The 8,569-nt window shown below is 41.2% G+C and overlaps 1 pseudogene; it reads left to right on the top strand.

Annotated features, from left to right (window-relative positions):
- Positions 1–4,354: 4,354 nt before the first annotated feature.
- LOC145523125 (glyceraldehyde-3-phosphate dehydrogenase pseudogene) lies at positions 4,355–5,521 on the top strand (annotated as a pseudogene).
- Positions 5,522–8,569: the final 3,048 nt, after the last annotated feature.

Here is an 8,569-nt window from a genome sequence, read left to right as displayed (position 1 = left end):
CCACAGCTTGTTGTGATCTACATAGTCAAAGACTGTGCCATAGTCAATAAAGCAGAAGTAAATATCTTTCTGGAACTCTCTTGCTTTTTTGATGATCCAGCAAATGTTGACAATTTGATCTTTGGTTCCTCTGCCTTTTCCTAATCCAGCTTGCCTATCTGGAAGTCCACGGTTCATGTACTTTTGAAGCCTGGCTTGGAGAATTTTGAGCATTACTTTGCTGGCGTGTGAGATGAGTGCAATTGTATAACCCCACCATAGAGCCTCCAGAACTTATACAGGACTGGGAAACAGATTCTCAGAGGGCAGAAACAAAACCTTTTATGTATGTGTATAGGCTTCCCCAGTGACTCAGCAGGTGAAGCCTCTGCCTGCAACGCAGGAGATGCAGGAGAAGCAAGTTTGATACCTGGGTCAGGAGGATCCCTTGGAGAAAGAAATGGCAACCCCTCCAGATTCTTGCCTGAAAAGTTCCGTGGACAGAAGAGCCTGGTGGGCTACAGTCTAGAGGATTGCAGAGTTGAGTACAACTGAGCAAATAAGCATGTGTGCATGTGCACACACACACATATATGACATCTTCTGTTTACATTTATCTGCTGATGAACATTTAGGTTGCTTCCTTGTCTTGGCTATTGTGAATGGTGCTGCTATGAACACTGAGGTGCATATATCTTTTCAAATTAGAGTTTCCTCTGGATGTATGTCCATGACTAGAATTTCTAGATCACAGGCAACTCTATGTTTAGTTTTTTGAAGAACCTTCATGTTGTTCTCTATAGTAGTTGCACCAGATTACATGCCCACCAACAGTGTAGGAAGATTCTCTTTTCTCCATACCCCCTCCAGAATTTGTTTTTTGTAGACTTTTTAAAGGTGGTCATCCTGACAGGTGTGAGATGGTAAAAATGAGATACACTCTTGATAATATATTGCCATGGCAGTGCCTGAGCTGAAAAGGATGAAGTGAACGTAGAAAGAATGTTTGTCTTAGAAGGTTAGAATACAGAGAAGGAACTTTGTCATAGAATTCAGTACTGTAGTGAGGGTGTATACTGCTTAAAAAGCAAAGCAAAACAGATAAACATACAAACATCCCTAAGAATTCTGTAGCCTAGAATGAAATTTTCTGTGCAGTCTAGTAGGAGATAACTAATTTACTTTGACCTTAAGGGAAATATTTTTTCCCAAACTATTTTAATCTAGGATTACTAAATATACCCCACTAATAAAAAATCTGACTGCATAAATATCTTCCTACTGGAAAATGCTTCCTTCATTAGGAATTCAGGTGACTCCATCATTAAGAAGGCATATTTTCCATTACATGCAGCAACATATGGAATCCTGGCTTATTTGTCTCTCTAAGTTTAGTTTGGGGAACTCTGCTACCGGGAGGTAAATGCATCTAGAGAATAAAAGCATCATAGTCTCTGTAGAGGAGAAGCTCACTGAGACCGTATTTCAAAGTAATCCAGAGTGAGTCTGCTTTTTAAACTTTTTTTTCTCTTCTTCAGCTTGGCCACTGATCATTTGGATATAAGGTCCCTGAGCTAAATGCAGTAAGGCAGGCTTACATAAGACACGTTTAGATTTGTTTTTCATTAAGAGGCTAATAGGATCAGAAGAAAAGACATATATTTTAATAAAAGTCACAGAAAACCAAATCAGAGTCCTAAAAAACATCATGGAAACCAAATTTCCACCATCTATGCACACACTATATTTAGCAGTGCCCTACCTGGGTGGGAAAAAAGTTACCTGATCCCAATATTCTCAGATCAATATGCACAATGATGTTGCCATCAAAGAAACCAATAATGTCCACAGCAAAGCCTCCCAAAACACACTTTGCATCTTATATATGAAGTCTCTAACATTCAGATAAATATCATATTGTTGAATACTGACTCCAATATTTGCTAGTGAAGTGAGTTCAGGGGAAAACATCACTTGTCCTTTTAACCTTCAATTTCTTTTTCACCAAAATACAGATAGGGAGGAACTGAGAATAATAACTGAAGAGTGTAAAAATGTATAAGGATTAAATGAAATATATAGAAAACACTTAGAACCATGCTTGAAATATAGTAAGCCTTTATAAAAGATGCCTGCCATTATTTTTTTCAATCAGTAGTCATTGCAATGAAAATTTAACCACAACCAGAAAATCCACTTTCCCTAAACTATTTTATTCATTTTTTTTAAACATCTACCATGTACCAACCCTAGGCAATGGGTGCTGAAATGAATGAAATATGCTTTCTACTTTTCAGAAGCTCATTTTCTACCAAAGGACCTGCAAACTAATAACTATAAGCAATATGATGGAAACTCTGATATGCCACATAAAAATGTTAAAGGAAACACAGCTGGAAAGCTTGAAGTAAAAGTTCCAGAGAGAAGCAGCATCTTGGTCAGGGTCCAGGGGCACACACGGGATTGGAGACACATGACTGAAGCCCTGAGCAAACATGGAACAGCAGAACATAAGTTCCAAGATTCCACCTTTCTTCTCTTCAAGTCATGATTTGTCTTCTGTAAACAACAACCTGGGGCTCCTGAGAAAGACAGAAGCAGCTTGAAGACCTTAATTCAGTGTTTACAGCAGCAGTTATAAAAATGTGGTCCATGGGGGCCCCCCATTGGGGGTCTTTAAAAATCTTTTGATAGGTTTGTCAGCAAAAACTATTTTCTTAGTAATACTAAGATGTTTTTGTCCTTTCTTCCTGTGTTCATATTTTCCCTGATGATGCAAAAACAGTAATGGAAGAACTGTTGGTGCTACAGTTTGAATCAGCATAGTGGCACCAGAGTCTATTAATAGCCATGGTATTCTTCACTTAAATTGCTCTGAAGAAGAAGTAAAATTATTACTCACATTAAATCTTAACTCCTTTTTATATTTGGGGCAATTAAACCAGAAGTATATATAAAACACTTCTACTGCAAATAAAAGTATGAGAGTTGCCTCAAGAAAAAACATATACTTGCTTGTTTGAGTTACACGCTAAGTCAACCACCTTTTTATAAAAAAAAAAAAAATACAAGTTTCAGTTGAAAAGAACTAAAAACAGATAACTGTGTTTAGACTTTGATGTTCATTTTTTTTTTTTCAAATTGGTGTGAAGGGGTTGTATCACTTCTAAATTGGGTAGAGCATACTCCTAAGGGAATGTAAGATAATGTTGTAAAGGAAGTTTGAGATCAGATTGCAAAATATTAAGGAGTTCAAGCAGTGTTCAGTAGGAGAATGTGGGAAAAAAAAAAACACTAAAACTTATCAGGAGGGAAGATCAAGCTGACATTCTAGAGTAGCAATGGTTTGCTGAATGGATCAGTGTTGAGAGATTGGATCATGAACTTGGAAGCTACTGCTGCCAGCCAGGTGCAGGAAGGTGAAGGTGTGGAAGAGACATGTGGCAAAAGTGTGGTAGAGTAAAGGCATAATCTGACAGTACTAGGTTATCCACAAGGGCATGTTGCTAGTTTGTGTTCCATTTTAGTTTCCAACTTGAGAATAATTGTCAATTCTTACATATTGATAAAACAAAGATAATTGAGATTTATGTTTAAAGAGTTATAATTCATCCACTATCGTCATTCATGTTCTATTGTGCTTGAACTGTTTGTGTTTTTATTTTTTTCTCTTTGGTGCTACTTCTTGTGTGATGTTAGCACATTCAGGTGGCCATGACATAAAGGGGCAGTTGTGTACTAGATAAACACAGAGACTAGACAAACACAAAAGACACCCCCAAAACAGAATTAGGTCTGCAGCAGAAAACAGATGATACATTTGAGTTAATAATTCAAGACTTTTTACTTATACAATAATTATACTAAAATTTGGTGGTAGGACTGGATGAAGCACAAGCTAGAATCAAGATTGAGAGGAGAAATATCGATAACCTCTGATACACAGATGACACCACCCTTATGGCAGACAAAGAAGAACTAAAGACCCTCTTGATGGAAGTGCAAGAGGAGAGTGAAAAAATTGGCTTAAAACTCAACATTCAAAAGACGAAGATCATGACATCGGATCCCATCACTTCATGGCAAATAGATGGGGAAACAATGGAAACAGTGACAAACTTTATTTTTGGGGGCTCCAAAATCATCGCAGATGGTGACTGCAGCCATGAAATTAAAAGACACTTGCTCCTTGGAAGGAAAGCTATGACTGAGCTTGACAGCATAATAAAAAGCAGAGACGTTACTTTGCCAACAAAGGTCCATCTAGTCAAAGCTATGGTTTTTTTCAGTAGTCATGTATGGGTGTGAAAGTTGGACTATAAAGAAAGCTGAGGCTCTCTACACCTACCCATTTGACAGACAACCGCATCTTTGGTGCTGTGCCAGCCTCATCCCTGAGACAAGATGGTGAAGGTTGGAGTGAACGGATTTGTTTGGTTTGGGCACCTGGCCACCGGGGCTGCTTTTAATTCTGGCCAAGTGGACATCATCACCATCAATGACCCCTTCATTGACCTTCATTACATGATCTACATGTTCCAGTAATATTCCACCCATGGCAAGTTCCACAGCACAGTCAAGGCAGAGAATGGGAAGCTCATCATTGATGGAAAGGCCATCACCATCTTCCAGGAGTAAGATCCTGCCATCATCAAGTGGGGTGATGCTGGTGGTAAGAATGTGGTGGAGTCCATTGGTGTCGTCACTACCATGGAGAAGGCTGGGACTCACTTGAAGGGTGGCATCAAGAGGGTCATCATCTCTGCACCTTCTGCTGATGCCCCCATGTTTGTGATGGGCATGAACCATGCGAAGTATGACAACTGCCTCAAGATTGTCAGCAATGTCTCCTGCACCAACAACTGCTTGGCCACTGGCCAAGGTCATCCATGACTTTGGCATCATGGAGGGACTCATGACCACCATCCATGTCATCACCGCCACCCAGAAGACGGTGGATGGCACCTCCAGGAAGCTGGGGTGTGATGGCCGAGGGGCTGCCCAGAACATCATCCCTGCTTCTACTGGCACTGCCAAGGCCATGGGAAAGGTCATCCCTGAGCTCAACAGGAAGCTCACCTGCATGGCCTTCTGTCCCCACCCCCATAATATCCATCGTTGATCTGACCTGCTGCCTGGAGAAACCTGCCAAGTATGATGATATCAAGAAGTTGGTGAAGCAGGCGTTGGAGGGCCCCCTCAAGGGCATTCTAGGTTACACTGAGGACTAGGTTGTCTCCTGCAACTTCAACAGCAACACTCACTCTTCTACCTTCCATGCTGGGGCTGGCATTGCCCTCAATGACCACTTTGTTAAGCTCATTTTCTGGTATGACAATGAATTTGGCTGCTGCAACAGGATGGTGGACCTCATGGTCCACATGGCCTCCATGGAATAATGTCCTTGGACCCTCGGCCCCAGCAGGAGCACGAGAGGAAGAGAGAGTACTCAGCTGCTGGGGAGTCCTTGCCCCACCCTGATCCTCCACCACACTGAGAATCTCCTGACCTCCACAGGGTTTCCATCCCTGAGGCCTTGAGGAAGGGGAGGGGCTTAGGGAACCCTGCCTTGTTGTGTACCATCAATAAAGTACCATATACCCCCCCCAAAAAAAGAAAGCCGAGAGCCAAAGAATTGATGCTTTTGAACTGTGGTGTTGGAGAAGACTCTTGAGAGTCCCTTGGACTGCAAGGAGATCCAACCAGTCCATCCTAAAGGAAATCCATCCTGAGTATTCATTAGAAGCACTGAAGCTGAAACTCCAATACTTTGGCCACCTGATGAAAGCTGACTCATTGGAAAAGACCCTGATGCTGGGAAAGATTGAAGGCAGGAGTAAAAGGGGATGACAGAGGATGAGATGGTTGGATGGCATTACCAACTCTATGGACACTGAGTTTGAGCAAGCTCTAGGAGTTGGTGATGAGCAGGGAAGCCTGGTGTGCCGCAGTCCATGGGATCGCAAAGAGTCGGACACAACTGAGTGAATGAACTAGCTAACTTGGTGTCAGGGCAGGAAAAATATATGGAATATGTCGGCAATCCTGATCTTATGACAGTAGAGAAGTTAGTAGACCTAATTCTAAAATGAGAGAAAAGGATGGGTCCCACAAAGGGAAAAATGGTGTGGAGAAGATTAGCGACTTTTGGAAGGATGCAGATTACGTGATATAGAAGGAGTTATGGCAAAAATATATAACCTTACTCCTGTTTCTCTTTTCAGTCTTCACTTAGGGCTCTGAATGGACTATCCTTAAATTAATTGAGAAGCAGTTAAATATCAGACCAGTGGTCATTCAGAGAATGTGATTTGTAGAAATTTACAGAAATTCTTCAGCAGTCACTGGCCTTTCCATGAATCAAGACATGGAAGGTAATGTGATCATATCAGTGTGTTAAGATATAAAGAAAGTTTACATCTTATTCATATTGCACACATATTTTGTCTCTCTCATATTCTTTGTATGAAATATATAAATATGAATATATTTATTTCACTGGAATATAGGAAAGGAACAGAAAAGAAAATAGCTAACATTTTCCTATGTGGTAGAAATTATAAGGGACACTTTAAAAACACATCATATAATCTTTACAAGAACTTTATAGCATATGAGTAATTATCTCGTATTTTGGAGGAAGAAACTGGCATTTCTAGAGGTTAGGAAATGTGTCCATGGTTTCCAAATTAGCAAGTAAAACTACTCAAATTCCTCAAGTCATATTCATTCCCTAGCACTTTACTGAAAGTGCTATTGTCAAGGCCCCAAATAGCCTAAGCATTTTTGCTAAAATAAAGTCCTTTCTCGGTTCTCTTGTTGAGTTCTCATCAACATTTCCTACATGAATTTCCCACTTCTTCTCCCTGAATTCTGTCCTTCACCAGGTTTCATATTATATTCACCTATTTCATTTCTCCCACTGTATTTGTTGTTACTTCATAGTCTTTGCAGTTTCCTGTGATATTTCCTTGTTAGCTTTACCATCCGAAAAGTTGAAATGACCTAGAGCTTAGGTTTTGGACCTCTTTTCTATCTTCTTCACTCTATTTGAAGATCTGACTCGATGGCCTGGCTTTAAATGTTATTTAAAAGTGGCTACTCACAAAGTTATCTTTCAGACTCAGTCTTTACTCCAGAAATTCAACTTGAATAGCCAGTGGGATATTTGACAGACTCAGTTGGAGGCCTTGGAGGCCTTCCTCTTACTCTTCCTATGTTTTTTCCATCTCAGTAAATGTCAGCAACTCCCTTGGAGTATCTCAGACCAAAAGCCTGGGCTTCATTCTTGACCTTAATCTTTCTCTTGGACCTGACGTTCAATCTATTAGTAAATTATTACAATTCTCCTTCAAAGCACTATGTAGCATCTATAATGGAGTCATTTGGTGCCAGCTCTTCTATTAGCATCTTAGTTCAAGTCACCATTCTTTTTTGCTGCTGCTGCTGCTAAGTCGCTTCAGGCGTGTCCGACTCTGTGCGACCCCATAGACGGTAGCCCACCAGGCTCCCCCGTCCCCAGGATTCTCCAGGCAAGAGCACTGGAGTGGGTTGCCATTTCCTTCTCCAATGCATGAAAGTGAAAAGTGAAAGTGAAGTCGCTCGGTCTCCCCAGTTATATCTTTACTCCCTTTGCTATTTTCCTTTGACTGCTTCAGCAAATCACCACAAATGTGGTGGCTTAAACCAATACAAATTTTATTGTATTTCTGGAGGTTTGATGTCAAAATGGGTCTCTCTGCGTAAAACCATGCAATCAGCAGGAACACAATCCCTCCTGAAATTGTAGATGAGAATCTGTCCTCTTGCCTTTTTCATCTTCTAGGGAAATGACTTTTCCTGCATTTCTTGGCTGTGACTCCCTCCTCCATCTTCAAAGCCACTCAGCATAGCATCTTCAGATATGTCTCTGACTCTGACCTCCCTACCTCCCTCCTTCTTTTAAGAACCCTTGTGATGCCATTGAACCCATCTGGATAATCCAGTCTAATCTCCTCCTCTCAAGATCCTTAATACAATCACACCTTCAAAGTCCTTTTTTTGCAATACAAGGTGGTATGTGGGGAGGCATTATTCTGCCTACCACAGTCCCTTACAGTTTATTCTTCACACAGCAGTCAGCGTGTAAACTGTTCAGAGCCCCCCAGGTACTTTTCAATCAACTTCCTCCTCACTATTCTGGGGGCAGGGTGGTATAAGCAAGCATGTGCTTCCATGCTTGCATCCTTCAAAGGCAGAGTCTCAGTTTCTTCCAGCCCTCTGTTAATCCCACTGGTTTTCAGACCAGCAAAGGGGACTCACTGTCCTGGTATCAGACCCTGAGGATGAGGTACCTAATATATGACTGGAACCCCTCACTCCCCAGGGAGAATCCCCTCACCCATGATATCTCCCTCCTCTTCTGTGTCTCCTGGTAAGGGCATGGGTCCTGACCCAATCACTTCTCCTCCCTTTCTACCTTACTCCCTCTGGATCTTTCTTTACAACCTTGGTTGTAGAAGAGCCTTTCTGTCCATCTCCAGGTTGTTTTCAGTAAGAGTTGTTCCACATATTCATGTATTTTGATGTGTTCATGGGGCAAGGTGAACAG

The sequence above is a fragment of the Giraffa tippelskirchi genome, chromosome 10, assembly GCF_054371585.1.
Source record: "Giraffa tippelskirchi isolate mGirTip1 chromosome 10, T2T-mGirTip1v1.2.pri, whole genome shotgun sequence".
Classification (NCBI taxonomy): domain Eukaryota; kingdom Metazoa; phylum Chordata; class Mammalia; order Artiodactyla; family Giraffidae; genus Giraffa; species Giraffa tippelskirchi.
This window is presented reverse-complemented; position numbering and strand designations above follow the sequence as displayed.